Source organism: Rhinopithecus roxellana, chromosome 5, assembly GCF_007565055.1.
Source record: "Rhinopithecus roxellana isolate Shanxi Qingling chromosome 5, ASM756505v1, whole genome shotgun sequence".
NCBI lineage: Eukaryota > Metazoa > Chordata > Mammalia > Primates > Cercopithecidae > Rhinopithecus > Rhinopithecus roxellana.
The window spans coordinates 12,734,081-12,754,036 of NC_044553.1; the positions used below are offsets into that span (position 1 = coordinate 12,734,081).

Genomic DNA, 19,956 nt, shown 5'->3' on the forward strand with positions numbered 1-19,956 from the left:
GCTGGGATTACAGCCGTGAGCCACTGCGCCTGGCCCACAAGCTTTTGACCCTGGAACTGCATGGACAGTCCTTGCCTTTCACCAAAGTGTAAGTGATGCTAACCACACTCGGTGATCAATGATTCTGAAATTGGAACGTGTATGACAGACAGCTAAGGCACACAGTAGGAATTTAGATTCTTGGTCACCAATCCTGCAAATGGATTCAGCAGGCCTGAGAGGGACTCAGGAAACTGAATTTGCATTTGTGCCAACCTCCTAACTCGTGGGTGATTCTAAGGACTTCTCTTGAACTCTAGATCCTGCCTGGAGAAGCAGGGTGCCCTGCCCTATCTGCACTGGACACTTGGGACCACAGCCGCTGCCCTGTGAGGTATGAATTAGGCTCTGGGTCACTCCCTGGGGCCTCATTTATTCCATAACTACTTGAATTCTCTGGGGTCAAGCTTTGAGCTTAAAGATGAAGAATTCTTCCCTGGGTATAATCTCCAAAGCTTCCTCTCCATGAGCTGCAGGACATCCTGTATTAATTGGGAACATTAATTAAGCTCCTTTACTTATCCTGGAAGGTCTCTATTGTTTCAATAAGTGGTTTAATTTGTCAGCCACACTGGCTCATAATTTCAGGCTATCGACTCAGTTTCTTCTTAATCTGTTGCTCTAGTGGTTCCCAAACTTAGACGGGAACAAGAATTACTGCAGAGCTTATTAAACAAAGGGTGCCAAGCTCACCCCAGGCTTACACAGTCAAAATCTCTGGTGTTTGTGCCAGAGATTTTGGGACTCTGTTTGACAAGCCCTACTGCGGGTTCAGATACCAAACACTGAGAATTGTTGCATAATCCAGTTATTCTCAAATGTCAGGATGTATCAGGATCACCAAGGGGACTTGTTTTACAACGTCACTGGGCCCTACCTCTCAAGTGTCTGGTTTGGCACATTTGGTTGGCATCTGAGAGTTGACATTTCTATCAAGTTCCCAAGTGACATCGTTGTTTATGGACCAGGGCCCACACGTACAGAACCACTGACTAAGCTAGTATCTGGGTCCAAATTGCACTTACAGCCGTGTGTCACCATCCAACCAAACATATGGTGACTTTAAAATAGCTTCTTATCAAAACAAACACTTTCACTGAGCCCCACTCAATTCCTGCTTTTAGGCTGGGAGGGCCTTTTGTTCTCAGATCACTAGCAGAGTAGCAGAGGTGGATGAAAAATGCTCTCTCTCCAGGTTCTTTGTGGTCTCTCCCCATAACTCGCCTGGAGAGTGGCCCTGACACTCTAAAATGACCTTGGCCATAACAATAGTAGACCCAAGCGGGGTGCTGTCCCTCACTCTTCACCAATCATATCGCGTTGGCCAGATCAGGCTTAGCACACTGGGCAGTTCTTGCTCCTGCCTTTAGATCATGCACAAACGCTTCCCCAAGACTGAACCCCTCCTCAAATTTCATTTCCCCCCACCTCAATGGAACTCCTAAAGCACTATTTGGTAATGTTGGTTTTCCAGGCTGTTTCTGGAGAGATGGAGAAGAAAATATATCAAACACTGCACTACACAACACTTCATCAAAATCTCCACCTTGGTTGTCTCCTTCTCTCCTGTCCTCCCTGCCTCCCACCAGTTTTTCTCTTGATCTCTTTCCTCCTCTGATTATGTAGAATAATTTCAGTGTCCTCCCCCTTCTCATTTGCATCCACCCACCTGAATCAATTGAACACCCCCATCTTCCTTCAGCAACTAGGGGATCTTCTTTGGGATTCTTCCTCCTTAGAAATTAGGAGAGGATTGTAAAACTATATCGTTTCCCATCCCCACTCCACCTTGACACCAACTCCAACAGTGGGAGCAAAGAGGTTCTCTTTAGGGAAGAACATTTGCCTTTAGGAAGCATGTGATCCACCTCTCTATGATCCCCTTCTTTCTGCATGCAAAGTGAGAGAGGCACAGCTGGGAGATAGAAAGCTCCCTTCTATGTGGGGCTTATGAGGTTGACATGTATCTAGAGCCTTTCCTGTGGGAGAATCTATCTGACCATGCAGTATGGATACTTGGAGCCTTTGGGTCAGGGCAGGGGAGTGAGAGAGAGAGAGGTGGGGACGGGGAGGGTTCACTTAGAGTGGAGTCTTCAAATGCTTTGAGAGGCTTACAGCCACCCAAAGCTATGTCTCCCTCATCACCCTCGGGTTTGCACTACCCCTGTAAATAGACCGTCTCCTCAGCCACACTCACTGGGGTTCGTGGCATGGCAGTCTGCCCCCCGTGTTGAATTATCCCGACAGCCACAAAGGGTTTAGAGCTTCTTTTGAGTCTGCTGCGGCAGCACAGAGTTTCATGACACAGCATGGAATGACTCAGCAAAGTCAAATGAGGGCAGAGAAGACAATCAGAGGGAATTACAACACTTTGAGTAGAATGATGAGAAAAGGCCCTTATTAAAGAGCACCCACGAAGTTCAGATTGCCAAACACTGCAGTGCCATCTGCCGGCTGAGGGCCCGCTTGCATAGGCCCCCATTCTGGAAGCTATTCTCTAGGCCCCAAGCCATGGCCAGGATCTCTCAGATCACTGGAGATACTTTTGCTGTCTGTGTGACCTAAACTTCAAAAGCAGTCATTCTGTGAGTCTCTCATGCTCTAGTGGAACCTCTCTCTGTCCTTGAGGAACTTGGATGATCTAAAACATAGAGGGATCTAAAACTGTTGAAAGGCATTGAAGGCGTTGAAAGGAAAGAAAGAAAATATACTAAACCTAGCAGCTAAAATACGTCCTTTGGGTGTTTTGTATGTGCCTAAAATTCTTCAAGATACCATAAAATGGTCACCAACTACATTATTAATGTCACTGTGTAAATGATCATTGTACTTCTCATGCCCCTAATTGTTAAAGACCACCAGCTGCAATCCAGCTCCTTGGTGGACAGGCATAACTGTGGACTTTGGATTACATCCCCTCTATTTCTTCTGCCTTATATTTATGGACATAAGTGATCCTTAAATTTGCTAATGAACGTAGATCCTAGTTTCAGTGAGATCAACATTGCTGGCTGATTATTTATCAATGTATTTTAACCAGGAATTGCTTCCAGAATCATAAAGGCAGCAGAAATCCAGGCATGTATTTGGAATTTGTCTTTAAATTCTAGTACCTTTGTCTAAAGACTTGACTGCTACATCCATTTCTCTACTGGATGAGCAAAATACTTTTCCCTGGACACTAAGGTTAACTTCTTCTTTTTCATCTCCTAGAAGTGTTAGTCATTTGGACCTTTGTTTAACAGCTTCTGTGAAGCGTTATACTCTGACAACTGGCCTGATGGATGGAGCTGTCAGCGTATCCCCAATCCAGAGATGAGGAGGACATTGCCTTACCTACCCATTCTATAAATCAGATGAATAAAAATTAGTACCAAGCTAAGCCCAGGGATCCTTTCTCATTTCAGTACTCTTTGTAGATTATAATCTTCAGAATGTGCTTTAGGAAAAAAAAAAGACTTCAATGTTGCTTTGCTCTAAAGAATTAGCAGTGATTTACTCTATAAAATAACTCCTCGTGGCTAAGACATTTGAAAAAATTAGTACTATATGCACAAACCTGTCCTCTGTGACCTGGAATAATAACTTCGGGGGTTGGAGGTCTGATCTGAAGTGCAGAGAGGGAGATATTAGTTGAAATGTCAATACCCAAGGGGGGTTGGGCAGAGTGGGCAGGGCAGAGATGAGATGCCAAAGTGAGGCAACCAGAAGCACTCGGGAGAGGTATCAAGGAGAAAAGAAAGCCTTTCCTCACCCATCAGAGACAATTACTTCTGTGGTTCCCAGGACATTTCTTCACAGATCTACCTACATTTTTTACATGTCGGTTTTCCCTGGTAGCCTCTGAACCCCTTGACGTTAGGTACTGAGACTCATTCATCTTTGTGTCCCCAGGTTCCCAGCCCTAGGTCCCATGGCAGGCATTCAGTGTAAGATCTATGAGTGAATGAATGGGATCAGGTACTTTAGCAAAAGAACTAGGGTAACTCTGGATGAGAAGAGAACTACACAGTCTGGCAGAGGTTTGTAGAAAAAAAATATCCAGAGTATAAATATGTAAAAAGAAATTGTGGAAAGTAAACGGCACCAATAAGCATGCGATCTCATACTTCATTCTTAGCTGAGAAAACAGAATCCTTACACTGCAAGCACATGATGCTGTGTTATATTCTCAAGTTCTTTATTGGGGAAGAAACCAGCATTTAGACTCTGTGATTTCCTAGGTCACCACTTTGCCCTGCTCCAAGTTCACACAGAACTGGTATTTGTTCCCATTTCCCTGATGACCATTGTGTCTCCCTTGGGACTTGGGTTGGTTTTAAATTAACCATGGAGTGGTTTCCAGTTCTGGCCCCACTGTGTTCATGTTACTGAAGTTTCAGGGTTTCAGCTTTCACCATCTGTAAAATGTAAATGACAACACTATGCCTTGGCTGCTAAGCAGGACTAGAATAAAAAGTAAGATGTTGTCAGGAAAGCCTGTAAGGCGTTTGCATGGCACAGGGGTAAAAATAGCCAAAAGGCAGATAAATGCAGTCAAATATTTTGTCATTTGCTTTGCCTTAAAATTTTCACTACTCTTCATGAAAATGAAAAGATGTCCTTTTGCAGGGTGACAGCTGCTGTTGGTTGCAGGAAGCTGCTGTCTGCTACTGATAAACAAATGACAACTTCCCCTGAATGGGTCCATATATTGCCGGAAGCAAATTTATGATTAAATTTTTGCTGGCTTTTTTTTTTTTTTTTTTTTTTGGCCACAGAAAAAGATTTGGCTGGAGTCAGTATATTTCCCTCTTGACCAAATCCTTTGGTGTTTTGAAAACTTTCCAAGTGAGAAATTGAACCCTTTTACCCAGCTTGAGTCAGATGCTCAAAACACAAGATAAAAATAGCTGCTTGGGAAGCTGTGATACTGCTTTGCTCTGCCCCCAGGATGGTTAACCCATCACAGGGCCTTCAGCGCACTGAGAGAGCTCCCCCTGCTTTTGTTGGAGATGGTCCTTCTCACTTTTCATTTAGGATGTCCTTGTTACAACCCATGTGAAGTCGCCTGTGATTATGAACAGGGAACTTGAGGGTGAGCCAAATGTCAAAGAGCTCTTTCCGAACCATCTGCACTGAGGTACTTTCCTAATGGAAGGGATCAGTTTTGGGGCTTAACTCTTCCTATTTCTAATAATAGTTTATGGTTTTACTTCTCTTTCCTAGACAATTTAATAAATCTGATTAATCGATATGTCAATTTTAATAAGAAAAATGGCATGGTTGATATTAAAAGCTAACAGCCAATGAATATATTTCAGGCACCTTATATGCATATATAAACATCATTCCATTTAGTCCTCATACATGATTCATGAAATAGATGCTATCGGCAGTCTCTCCATTTTACAGATGGGGGAAGTGAGGTTCAGGGAGACTGTGTGACTTGCCCAAAAACTCATAGCTCAAAAACGGTAGGCAAGAAATGAAACTCAGAGCTGTCTGTCCAGAGTCGGAGCACTCAGCCAGTGTGTCCTGCCAAGCAAGCGATGTTGGGCATGGCATCCTCTGGCCCATCAGTACTGCAATTCCAGATCTCAGCCTCCCCGAGCAGAACCCTTCAGGGTTTTTTGTTTGTTTGCTTTTTTGAGACAAGGTCTCACTCTGTCACCCAGGCTGGAGTGCAGTGGCACAATCTCAGCTCACTGCAACCTCTGCCTCCTGGGTTCAAGTAATTCTCCCACCTCAGCCCCCCAAATAACTGGAACTATAGGCACAAGCCACCACGCCCAGCTCATTTTTGTATTTTTAGTCGAGATGGGGTTTTGTTATGTTGTCCAGGCTGGTCTCAAACCCCTGACCTCAAGTGATCCACCCGCCTCAGCCTCCCAAAGTGCTGGGATTACAGGTGTAAGCCTTCATGCCTGGCCCAGGTCTGGATTTCAGACAGATGATTCAGGCCTGGGGCTTGAATGAATGCCGAGGTCTTAACTGCAGGTTGCAACAGGTATGAGGTTCAGGCGGCCAACAGTCTAGGACCCAGTGGCAAGACTCATTACTGCCTTGAGGAATAACAGTCACTAAGACAAATGTAGGCCTGGGAGTCAGCATTGCTGGGTTGGCATTAATCTTGTTTGTTTGGAAATTTGTAATGCACTTTGGATACCCATACATCTCTGGGCCTTAATTTGTTCTTTTTGAAGTTGAGAATTGGGGTAAATGAGGATTAATCATGTAACTTAGTGGTCAGGAAGTTTACAATGCGGTAAAGGAATTAAAGTGCCTGAATCTTGTTATGGGCCACAGTGTCATAATGAACTGGGATGCAGCGTAATTTTTCTCAGATACCTCCCAGTCTTATCTCTGAAGCACTTGTTTAAAGTTTTTGAAAAGCAGGGTACAGTGAAACTAAAAGGACAAGTCTACTTCTGGGGGTGTTCAGAAAGGCGAGGAGCCTTTTACACATCAGGCCATCCAAGATTGAAGGCATGAGCTGCTTCACTTGGATGCAGGTGAATGGGTATATGTGTGAAGGGGGCCTTTCCTCCAGTTTGAGAAGCAAGAGGTCAAATGAACAGGAACTGGTGGTTGGGGCTTCCACTGGGAAAGCAGCAAAAGTGTTGTTATCAGCCCTTGGCGAGTCATTGTTTCAGCCCTTCAGGGTCCTAGGAATAAAAGCTCACATCTTTGGGTTCATCTCAACTGACTTATTGAAATTTTAAAGTAAAAATTTAAAAACATGTGTTTATCTGGTTATTATAGAAGTCATAGCATTACAAAATAAATTCACAAGGGACTTAAGTTTACAATATGAAAAACAAGGCTTCCTCCACCTTGTTCTATCCCTAGGCCCACTAGTGCTGCTGCCCAGGGCAAGTAAGACTCGATCTTTACCCCACCTCTGCCCAGCCCTGAGCTCCCTCTTTAATATTCCAGATTCTGGTTCTTCAAGTGGTTTCCTCCATGTCTGCAAATATTAAGTGTATTCTGCTGGTATGTTTTCGCTGTGTGTCTCCACCCAAATCTCATCTGGAATTGTAATACCCACATGTTGAGGAAGGGACCTGCAATCCCCATGTGTCAAGGGAGATAGGTGATTGGATCATAGCGGCAGCTTCCCCCATGCTGTTCTTTTGATAGTGAGTTCTCACGAGATCTGATGGTTTTATAAGCGTCTGGCATTTCCCCTGCTGGCAGTTCTCTCTCCTGATACTATGTGAAGAAGATCCTTACTTCCTCTTGGCCTTCCACCGTGATTGTGAGTTTCTTGAGGCCTTCCCAGCCATGCAGAACTGTGAGTCAATTAAACCTCTTTCCTTTATAAATTGCGCAGTCTTGGGCATTTCTTTACAGCAGTGTGAAAACGGACTAATACAGCTGCTGACTCTTCCTCTTATGACAGATGAGTTCTTAGTTCACTTACATTACTCCCTTTCTTTCTCACAACACAGTTACATTGCTCTTGTAAAGTCCTCTCTATGTTACTTTTTTCACTACAAATATGACTAAACTTCTTATTTTTATTCCTATTAGTGATAGGTAAATTATCTTGACTCCTCGCTTTATAATATGAAGATAGAGTGCAGTTGCAATATGTGTGCACTTAGCTCATATGTATTAACTAACTTCATCTGGCCAGAAAAGAAGAGGAAAGTGGGTATGAAAAAGAAGTGAGAGAGAAAATGGGGGCAGGAGGAAGACAGGCCGAGGGTGTGGGGGAGGCAGAACTCTTAAACAGTGTGAATGATGATTTCAGCTGCACCTGCATTTCGCCCAGTAAGTGAGCTGGGATGGGAGGTATGATCAATGCTCATTTGGTCTCATTCACTACCACTGCCCTGCCTCATATTTGTGAGTATCTCCCTGAAATTAGTACAGGTTGAGCATCCCTAATCTGAAAATCCAAAGTCCAAATGCTTCAAACATCCAAAACTTTTTGAAAATGCTTATTAGTAGCATATAAATTCAGAGTCAGAGATGATGGTGATGCTAAATACCAGATTTTCCACATAGGTGGCTGAAATAGTGACACCTTTGCTTTCTGATGGTTCAATGTACACAAACATTGTTTCATGCAAAAAATTATTTAAAATATTATATAAAATTAAATGTAAGCTATGTGTATAAGCTGTGTGTGTGCGTGTGTGTGTGTGTGTTGTGTATGTGTGTTTAGACTTGGGTCCCATCCCCAAGATATCTTCATTGTGTATAGTATAGGTAAATATTCGAGATCCCCCCAAAAAATCAAAAATCTGAAACGCAAGTGTTCCCAGGCTTTTTGGATAAGGGACACTCAACCTGTATCACCTGAAAACTTAAGCAAATTCTTGGGCCCCACCCCAGACCCACTGAACCAGAAACTCTGGGGTGAGACCAGCAATCTGTGATTTAACAAGCCCTCCAGGTGATTCTGATGCAAGCTTAAGTCTGAGAACAACTGTTCTGAATTGAGTGTAATTCGAATCTTTAAAGAAATGTTATTTTTCATACAATATAACCCTGAAACCCAAGCTGATTATGTCCACTGATTACTGATTTCATTTGGTAGGGAGGAAACAGTAATCTTGGTAACACTGATATTTTGTTCTGAAGCCACAGTTGTCTTTCACACTTTCTCCATAGGTTCATTTTTAAAAAATGAAAACGAGTTAAAAGTATTTACAGTTTATGTTATATAAATTTTTCCGTTAGAGCCAAGAAGAAATGATTACATTTTTTTCTCTCTGACTCCAATGTCATGACTTAAAAGGAAAGTGATAAAACTGATTTTTCTTTCTCACAGTTCATCAGTTGGTCACCATCCATCATGTCATAGTAACCTTTGCTTCGTAATTGAACCACACCTTTCTTACAGGTGGCTATTGTCTTGTTCAGGAGTTTCCAATTGCTTTCTTTTTAGTTGCTGGAAAAAGAATCATATTCACTCATCTTTGTATTTCTATTATCTTCCAGCTTCTTCTTCTTTGGGCTCTCTCTTGCTTGTAATCAATTTTATTTTTTCTGAAGCCCACTGACTTCCAGGTTACTTTGATTTGGGCCATAATTCGTGTCACCTTTAATGTATCCTAAAATCTTTAAATGCTTTTTTTTTTTTTTTTTTTTTGGTCCTTATCATCCCTATTCTTCCATTCTGTGCCCTTTTCACAGTCTAAGGGACTTCTAATTTCTTTGTAATCATATATAGTTCATAGAATCCCTTCCTATCCCCAACCCTAGTTCTCTCCCTCTAGAACCTCCCTGTTCTGGCTGCTCTCCAAAGCCACCTGCCCAGTTCTTATCCTGGAACTTCTCTGAGCTACTTTCCTGAATTGAAGCCTCTGTTTTCTGGATCCTATATCTACCTCTTTCTTGCTTTATATCCTTGTGTACTGGAGCATATCCTTAAGTAACTCCCTAAAAAAATGATACAAGAGAAGTATAGGAGGGTAAGTTTTCTGTATCTTTACATGTCCAAAAATATCTTTGTTCTGTCCTCATGGCGAATTAAGAGTTTGACTATGTATAGCATTATAGATTAAAAGCAAAATAAATTTATCTCAGACTTCTGAAGGAATTGCTCCATTGTCTGTTAGTATTTAATGTTGCTGAAACTTACTTTTTCCATATTCTTTCCCGCTACCTTTTAAGTTTAGGGTCTAGGCCAGGCGTGGTGGTTCACCCCTGTAATCCCAGAACTTTGAGAGGCCAAGGTAGGTGGATCACTTGAGGTCAGGAGTTTAAGACCAGCCTGGCCAATGTGGTGAAACCCCATCTCTACTAAAAATACAAAAAAATTAGCTAGGCATGGTGGCACATGCTTGTAGTCCCAGCTACTCAGGAGGCTGAGGTGGGAGCTTGAATCTGGAGGTAGAGGTTGCCATGAGCCAAGATAGTGCCATTGTACTCCAGCCTGAGTGACAGAGTGAGACTCTGTCTAAAAGAATTTTTTTTTTCAAAAAGTTTAGGGTCTAGTCACTCTCCTTAATGTTTTAAAATGTTGCAATGATGTATTTAGGTGATCTCCCTCCTTCTCCCAGCCTTGACTGACCTCGACTTATCTGGCCTGATATTGAATAGGTTATTTTTGAAGATTTTGGTCTCTTTATTAGTTTCCTATTGCTGCCATAACAACCCCAAATTTAATGGCTTAAGATAACACACATTTATTATCCTGCAGCTGTGGAAGTCAAAAGTCCAAAATGAGTCAACAGGGCTCCATGTCTTCTTAAGGCTTTTTGGAAGAATCCATTTCCTTGCTGTTTCTGGCTTCTAGAGGCTGCTTGCATTTCTTAGCTTGTGGCCCTTTCCTCCACCTTCAAAGCCAGCAGCATAGCCTCTTCAAGTCTCTCTCTTACTGACTCTTATCACATTGCCTTTTCTCTCTCACCTTCCTACTTTCTTCTTATAGAGACCCTTGTGATTAGATTACCTGGATAATCCAGGGTAATATCCCCATCTCAAGATGCTTGCTTAATCTTCTAAATCCCTTTACCATGTAAGGTAAATTCCAAGGGTAAGGATGTGAACTTTTTTGGGCAGCCATTGTTCTGTCTACCACAGTCTGTCCTTGGCCTCCTAAATTCATATCCAACCCACATGAAAAATACATACACCCCATCCTAATATCTTCAAAAGTCTCAACCCATTACAGCATCAACTCAAAGTCTGAAATCAAGTCTCATCAGCCTAAAAGCCCCTCAATTTCAGCTAAGTCATCTAAATCAGGTATGAATGAGACTGAGCATGACCCTTCTTGTGGCAAAGTTCATCTCCATCTGTGAACCTGTAAAACTCAAGAAACAAGTTATCTCTTCCCAAAATTCAGTAGCGGGACAAGTATAGAATAACGGTTATAGACATTCTCATTTTAAAAGGGAGAAAGGGGAAGGAAGAAATTACTGGTCCAAGCAATTTCAAAATCCAACAGGGCAAACTCCATTAGGTTTCAAGGCCTGCACATAATCCTATGGGGTTCCAGGTTCCACTTTCTGGACCCTCAGCTCCACCATCCGAGTCATTCTTCCTTTTTCATAAAAGGGTAGTAGGGTTTGCAACTGAGTGGTAATCAGCCTATTCCCTGCCTGTAGAATGCTGAGAATCTGAGAACCTTCTTGTGTTTCATCCTCCCTCTTCTCCTTTTCAGTGTAATCTGGCAGTGTTTCAGCTAGTATAAAATCCTCAAAAACCTTCAACTTGGGGAAACTTTTTTGCCTTAGTTTTTAAAATAATTATTACTCCTAATTTTTTCTGTAACCTCATTCTTAAACTCTCATTGATAGTGTTGAAGTTCCTAGATTAACATCGTATTTTCATGTTTTCCCTCATATTTTATATTTCTTTGTATATTTACTATGTTCTGGGTGATATCCTTCTAAACTTTCTAATACACTATTTTATTTTGGTAAGATATTCTTAATTTCTAAGAATATTTCTTATTCTGTCATCGCTCCTTTTTCATAGCAGCATGTTCCTGTTTTATGGAGGCAGAATTCTCTCAACAGTAAGAAGCATATTAACTTGAATTTGCAGACTTTTTTTTCTATATCTGATAGTATCTCTGTTTTCTTCAGAATAAATGTTCTGCCTTTTACAAATCGTAATATTTCCTGTTAATCCATGCTCTTGGTTTTCCTCAAATGTCTAATAATCTTTGTCAACTGTTCACATTTATGTGTGAAGGGCCATGTTAGGATATAGGGAGCCTCTCTTTATCTGTTCTGTCTTTTCACGCAAGTCACTGCTGACTCTGGCTTCCATGAAAGTGAAGTGATTGTATCAGTGTATGGCCTCCTTTTAGGGGGCATAAGTAGAGAACACCTCCACAATTGCCAAGATAAAGCATATTTACTCTTGTGTTAGCGGTGTGGGAAGTTCTTTGCTGTACTTCCCTCTAGGTAGAGCTTCCTTTCCTTTTCTTTCTCTGGAGTTCCCTCAAGATCTGCTCTGCTCCTTGCCATGATCCCTTTCCAAGCAGAACTCCCATTCTATTTACTATTCCTTCCTGCAGGTCTTTATTTTGGCCAGGTAAGGAGGAGGAGAAGGAGGAGGAGGAAGAGGACCGATGCCAAGAAGTAGAAAGAACATTCCCTGACTTGGCTCTCCTAGCTCAGAGACTGCAAGGAGAACAACTTCCTTCCCTGCCAAGGCTTCTTTCTGTAAATATTCCAAATTTCTTTTCAGCAGCTCCAGTTTATCCACCCGATTCCTATTTTCTTTCTCCTCAGGAAATTCATCAAAAATGTCTGAGCTGCAAATGGCATGTGTCTTAGTTTGTTCAGGCTACTATAACAGAATACCACAGACTAGGTAATTTATAAACAGAAATTTATTTCTCACAGTTTTGGATCCTGAGAAGGCCAAGATCAAGGCACAAGCAGATTCAATGTGTGGTGAATAGATGTTCATCAAAGATGCTGCCTTCTGTGTCTTCCCATGGTGGAAGGAGGCAGAAAGCGTGAACAGCTCCCTCATGCCTGTTTTATAATGTCACCAATCCCATTCATGAGGGGTCTGCCCTCATGACTTAATCACCTCCCAAAGGCCCCAACTCTTAGTACTATCACATTGGGGATTAAGTTTCAACATATGAATTTTGGGGAGACACATTCAGACCATGGCAGCACTCTGACTGTTTTCAGTACTACCACAGCTTTTCTTTTCTGTTAAATTTTGCTACCTATTTGATAGAATTTTGTGAAAGAAAGCAGTAAATCTATATGCTCAATTTTCCATCTTGAATTGGGAGATGTTACCTAAACTCTTAATGATCTTGGGGCTTTTAACATCTTAAGTTGGGGGAACATAGTTACACTTCTGACTTCAGAATCTTAGAAATACTTCCTACTTGAGACCTGACTATTGGTAACTACTTACCAGGATGGGACCTTTCAGCCTGCTTCAATTGGAATAAGTATTTTTTTCCCCCTTTTATTTCTTTCTTCTTTATTTTTTGAGATAGGGTCTCACTCCATCGCCTAGGCTGGAGTGCAGTGGTGTGATCATCATGACTCACTGCTGCAGCCTTGACTCCTGGGCTCAGGTGATTCTCCCATCTCAGCCTCCCAAGTAGCTGGGACTACAAGCATGCGTTATCACACCGAGCGAATTTTTTATTTTGTGTAAAGATGGTGTTTCACCATATTGCCCAGGTCTTGAACTCTTGCACAAGCAATCCACCTACCTTGGCCACCCAAAGTGCTAGGATTACAGGTATGAGCTGCCATGCCCAGCCTTCTCCCTTTTCTTTTCTGCTTTAGGTAGATGGAAGGTAAATAATTCCTCTTGCTCTGGGAATGTTTGCAGATTAAGCCCTCTTTGCCCTCGAAGGAAAAAAAAGATCATTTTTTGTTTGTTTGTTTGCTTAACTGCTAAGAATTTATAGGAGACACATTTTGCCAGGTGTATGTGGAGAGGTAAAGATGGGATAAAACTTGGAATTGAGAACAGCCTGGGGCAGATTGGGAGCAAAAGGAAAATGAGATGGCCTCGATACAGGGCCTACACATTTGGGAATTATGTTGAAAAAGTTGTTCAAGGAGGGAGAGATCTGGCTGCCCCGGGAGAACGGTGTAAGTTGCATTTAATGCACAAGGGATGCCATAGTTTCAGTAACATAATGACTATGTAAATAACCATATAAATATTGAGAGCTTACTATATTCCAGACATTATGCTAAGTGTTTTACCCAAATCTCCTATAATCTTTATAGCAAGTCAATGAGGTAGGTATAATGTGTGATATTGTCTATTGCCATGTAGTATCTGTCACATCTCTTTCCATACACATTCCTACATTGCTGATATTGGAAATCTATTATAAAAACTACATTCCCTTAAAGTTGGTGTTCTGGATGCTACCTGGGAGAGGCAATGGTCCAAGATTTGGAAGATAAAAGTAAGGTCATGGCTACTTCTTACTAGCAAGTAAGGTCAGAGGAGAGTGTTTGCTACAGAGAATTCCACAATACAGTGTTATCAGCTTTGTGGGAAGAAGAGGCGACTGTGGGTGCAGCAACAGCAGCTTCAGAGCCTATAGAATTCGATAATGATGATATGCCATTGAAGTATATGACCTATTGGTGGCTCCCCTGACTTGCACTACTCCAGTCTTTCCAACAAGTTTTTAAACACCATTTCCCTGTATTAAATCTCTTTCTGCTTAAAATACCTAGAATGCTTATTTAGCCTTAAACTTATGTGCACTATTACCACCTCCCATTTTATAGATGAAGTAAATAAGGCTCAAAGAGACTAAGTACCATGCCAAAAATGAACTAACTATTTAGTGCTGGGACTGGATTTGAATCTAGGTTTATTAGATTTTAAGTCCAGTGCACTTAACCACTATGCTTTATTGTCTCTTGTTCTCCATCTAAAATTGGCTCATGCTAATGTAGACTGATTAGCCTTTAATATACAAGGGTACTTGTAAGACTGGTCCACCAGCCTTACCTATGTTTTTAGGATGAGTGGGTCAGGACTATGGCCTATGGATTTCACTGATGTTGAACTTTTACCTTGAGCTTATTAACCAAGGTACTCTGAATGAGATAACACTAATCCCTCAAACAATTTGACCAGCTCTAATTTTCTGGAAATTTTTACAGCAAATTCAGTTAACTTTTTGTGATATATGTGGAATAGGTAACTGGGAGCCTGCAAATTGTTTTCAAAATGAAAATAATAGGAATATTCCTGATCCTGAAAGCAGAAAACTTTACTATTTCGTATTCCTATAACCCACCACCACTGATACTTTATTAAAATGTGAATAAAAGCAGAGTATCCCAGAGGCAAACCAATGATGCAGAAGATATATTTTGAGAATTTTTGTTTTTCCATCTCAGGAACAGTTTGTTGTCCTAAAGATATTTGTTATTTTAAAAGAAAGAACTTCTGAATAGTGACAATTATACATTTGTTTGACTCAAATAATAATAGCAGCTAGGTTATTCATCATAATTAAAAGGGATTTGGGTCTCATCAAATCAGGTCAGCTTCCTCCTGCGATTTTCCAGTCTTGTGGAGAGGAGAGAGTGCTGTGAGGATGTGCTAATGGACATTTCATTTTAGATGGAAATGCTTTGTTCCTGCAGTAATGCTCTCATGCTTCTCTATGCATCTGGGCTGCTGAATCCTCAGAAAAGCCTAGGATTACCTAGCTTGTGCTCCTAAGCCACACATCCATTGCTCTATGCACACACTGAAATCACAGACATTTCACTTCCAATTGCAAGGAGCAAGGTAAGCCCATTGTAATTGGGAAAAGCACTAAACTCTGATATTACAGAAATCACTAGTGGGTATTACAGAGAGGACCTGAAGAGTTCTGGTTGTTATCTCCAAGCACTTACTTTTTATCTAATCTGAATAAGCTGAGGATACCCAAGATCTAAATGAAAGAGGTTGGGGCAGGGGACATTATGTGGTGTCATATTAGGGACCTGTGTTGATTCATGCAAAAAGGAAGGGAGAGATTGAGGGGGTGAGGTTCATACAGGTGAGAGGGTTAGAACAATATACTTCAACCAGGCATTTCATAAAAATCACAGGCCTACCCTAACTGTATCCAAGTATTGCTCCAATTGGGCTGAAAAACAAATTCTCTTGAATCAGAAAGTCATTTGTGAGGATTAAATGCTCATAGTACTGCCAGGCATTTGTATGTGAAGGAACTGTACATATAGTCTTTGTAACCTTCCACTTTCCAGGGGTTCGGTATATACAGTACATTTATTCAAATAGGACCTGAGGAGGATATTAAATTTGTTATTTTTTCTTTAAAAGGGTAATTTGTAATCAGAGTTTGGGGTCTCAGCATAATGATGGTACAGAGGTTCATTCTGAATTTAAGAAAAGCAAGATTCAGTTTTTCATGGCACTAAATTCTATTTTCCCTAAAAGGAGTTAATGGAAACCTCAACTCAAGTACACTGCAAGGATACATTTTTTATCTTGTATTTCTGAACCATCATTTTTTCAGCAGCCTCATTCACTTATGTGAAACGTAACTAAGAACCTGAAAGGCAACAGAAAACACCTCTTAGCAGCAAGATACTGTTCACAAAGCCCAGGTACTAAAGGTCATGCACTTTACCCAGAAAAGAATCTTTTGGTGTTCAGCAGAGCCTCTTGACTCTTATTTTGCCCACAAATCAATGAGCTTGATTATCTGGTAATAAAACAGATTGGGAGCAGCAATTAGAAGGGATGGCCATGTAGCTACTGCAGAGGCAAGCTGAAACATAGGAGTAGAAAGAAAAACTGTAAAATGTAGAAATAAAAATTCATAATTTTTTGTACCCCAATGTATTACACTCTTTAAATGAATCGACTTAGAGAGTATAAGTGAAATTTTGTTACATGGATACATTATATTAGGGGTGTTTATTCTGCTTTTGATTTTTCAACTGTTTATAAATATAAAAGCCATTTTGAAGCTCATGAGCCATGCAAAATCAGGCAGTAGTTGGTTGTGACTTGTAGAGGGACAGGCCGTCTTTTGCTAACCCCTAGTCTAAAGCAAAAAATATTAGCAATGAATTGTGTATTTGTAGCATATACAAATTTTTTAAATATTGATAAACGAATTGTGGTATATTCATAGGATGAAATACTGCTGAACAATAGAAAAAATAAGCTATTGATTTCATTCAACAACAGCAAAAAAGGATTCAAAGAACACAGTCAGCTGAGGTCATTTCATGGATTGGAAAATAGTCAACACCTTAAATACCCTGAATGAACTCCAAAGGCCTGTATTACACCCTTGTATTATCATGTTCATAATGACAAGCCTCAGGTCAAGGAAGTGTCTGGTCTTCTTTTAAGATGCAGAGAAGAGAGAAGCACACTTCAGAAAGCTTACCATCCAGAAAACAAAACCTAAAACTGACCATTGAAAAGGCCAAATTTTGATTTATTTGGGATTCCTCAAGTATTCAGATGAATTTATTTCACATGAGTGTCCAACAGTCAATGTTTTACTTTATAAGATTTTACCTGGGGGAGAGAGAAATTTAAAGGATTGTTATTTATTCATGGCTGCAAGGTACATATGTATACAAATAAATATTAACAAATTTTGTCAATGTATATATGTGCATATAGAAACATTATCATACGGTTTAAAGTAAGTACATGAGTATGTTTAAGTGACCATGCCAAAGCTTTCTGCAATCAGGTTTCGAAAAAGTGTTTGAAGGTTTAAGGATAAGATACTGATGTCTGATTAGACTTTTAGTTTTGCCATTGCTTGATGATTTAGGCTGTTTGTCACAGCTTCCTCCTATTCGTTAGAAAATTGTGTTTTCCTCACACTGTATGTCTACGTTTCTTTAAATGTCCGAGACACAAGGTTTAGAAAATAAAGTGGATGGTTTCTGAAGCTTATCTTAACAATGAATATCCTAGACTTAAGGATCTGGGACTAAGCTGTAGAGCAATTGTTATAATAATAATAGCTAATGTTTAACAACGTCGCCATTTACAAAGCACTTTCACCCACGCGTTTCTTTTGGTTGGTGTGATCTTGATTTTTAAAAATATTTATAACAGGTAACTCTTCCTTTTTAAATGCCATTTTTTATTGAATACTGACTTATTTATCCTGTGGCGGAATCTCATGATCTCTATTTGTCTGAGTCTGCACAATGTCATTTAACATATTCCTCTATCCCCCATAAGTTTGTAAACTATATTTGCATCTGAAGACTTGATTAGATTCAGATTTAATTTTTTAAAAGGTTATCTCATGGCAGGGCTATGAAATTCCCATTGAATCCCTTTAGAAGGCTCATAATATCTGGCTGTCTTTCCATTAATGCCTTTAAGACGGATTAGTCAAATCAGGTTGTCAAGTTGATCTACCCTTTATAAAATTCTCCATCAAAATTTTACCTAATGCTTTGAGCAGTCACTGATCATTGCCTAGAATAGACCCCTTGTTTCATTGGGTGTTCCAAAGTGCTAATTTTCTAATTCCACTATTCTTTATGCATTTATTAGCTAGAATCCCATAAGAAGAACTTGCCCTTGTCAACTAGACACCCTAAAATACATTCAATATGGAAAAGACAGGATAAATGTCTAGCCCATGCTTTTAACCACCATGCTATCCTGGAAAGATAATGCTTTCCCACGAGTATGATCTGATAGGGTGGGCCTGGCATCAGAAGTGTCTAACTAGTGAAGTTTCTCATCCTTAGGTTTCAGGAGACTATGCAGATTGAAGCAGGATTTCTGTTGGGAGATGGAAAGAGTCTGGCAAAGTTTCTGCCCCAGCCCATGAGGCTGCCACAGGTACTGAACTGGAGTGTGATGGGGAAATAGAACAGAGGCCCTGGAATATGGAACAGGCACACTGCATAAGGTTAAAAGCAGGAGGGGTAAGAACACCACTGGAAATGAGAGGGTCTAGGGTCTCCACCTAAGCAAGAGGAAGCTGAGCCAAAGTGTAGCTCAGCTCCTTAAAGGGGACAGGGAATGAATACTAGACAATGTGGGACTGAGCCCTGGAGGGAGTGTTCTGAAAAGTGTTCATGAAGGGCTGGGTTTGTATGACTGAAGAATTTTGCTATACCACCTAGTGTGGAGGTGCTATGCCTTAGCTGGTTTGGCACCAGCCACCTCCACATGAACCCTAACTGGAAACTCCACTTCCATGACAGAACAAAAAGGACCAGATTTCCAAAGGGACACAGCTAGAGGAAATGGAGCCAATACTAACTTTATATGGCCAATGCATTCATCACTGGTTCAAACCGGTACCCAGTCAGTGAATCTGCCACCCTGATTTTGCCCATGTATGATCTGACTCCTAGCACAATCACATAAATGCCCCCAAAATGTCGAGTTGGAGTATTTCTGGTTCTAGAGCTGTGTTATCTAGGCCAGAACAGCTAAGAGATGTAAATGCAGACTCTCCAGGGCCTCTGCCCATCCTCTCAGCACCTGACTCCTCTCACTTGGAGCTCCAGAGACCCCTCCCTGCTATTATATTCAGGAAGTGGCTGTAAAAACCAAACCACTCTGACTGATTAAATTAAAATTTCTTGTCTTCCTGCTGCATTACTTACCAAGAGAACTGCGAACTATTTTTAGATTTAAAAAATAGCAGTTTGCTGGTGCTTGCCATCCAATTTGTAACAGATTTCCAGAGATTAACACTTGCTAGGTTTTTGGCCACGTTTAATCACAAAAGTAATTCTCCATTCCATCAATACGCTCAGCTCGAGGGATAAAAATAGCACTGCAATCTGGTTGGGTGCCTCTCGGCCATGGGGCTCTGCTTCCCCAGTTGCTGTTTTGATGTTGTTATGGAATTGCTGACCCGCTTTAGGGTCATGTGTGTGCAAGGCAGCACATGAGGGTGGCCTGGTATCTGATGTGCTGTTAGGCTCAGTGACACCCTCCATGTGCTAGAAAAGTGGTCTCTCCAGCGAGCAAATGAAGAAAGTAATGGTGTCTCATTATCTGGCTAGATTTTATAACTGAGAAACTATATAGTACAATCCTAGCTACTTGGGAGGCTGAGGCAACAGAATCGCTTGAACTGGGCAGAGGTCACAGTGAGCCAAGATTGTGCCACTGCACTCCAGCGTGGGTGACAGAGCAAGACTCCATCTCAAAAAAAAAAAAAAGAAAAACTTTAGATAAGAAGTATTAATATTTCAGTAGGTGAAAATTACTCCATGACAGCCATCCTGGGTGTGGCTCCTCTTTTCCTGTTGGGTGTCCACTAACCAACCTCTAAAGAAGGGAAGAAATTCCAGTAGGAATTGCATGTCAGCTTCTGTCCTGATTTGCTTTTGTTTCTCTGTATAACTCCAGTTGTGTAGATCTGCCAATATAGGGCTGTTGTGGCTCACCGGAAATAAATGTCACTAAATGCCACTACAATCAGTTTACATTGGTCATCCTGTAAAGTTTTGGTTCTGGTCTCTAGAAATTACTAAT

General features: G+C 41.0%; 1 long non-coding RNA gene across 2 annotated transcripts in view; it reads left to right on the forward strand.

Annotated features, from left to right (window-relative positions):
- The first annotated feature begins 324 nt into the window (after positions 1–324).
- The window catches only part of LOC115897508, a 135,257-nt gene continuing 115,625 nt past the window's right edge, over positions 325–19,956 (forward strand). For both annotated transcript variants that reach the window (XR_004057305.1, XR_004057304.1), the window contains exon 1: positions 325–373. This is a non-coding gene — a long non-coding RNA (uncharacterized LOC115897508). The remainder of the gene's footprint in view (positions 374–19,956) is intronic.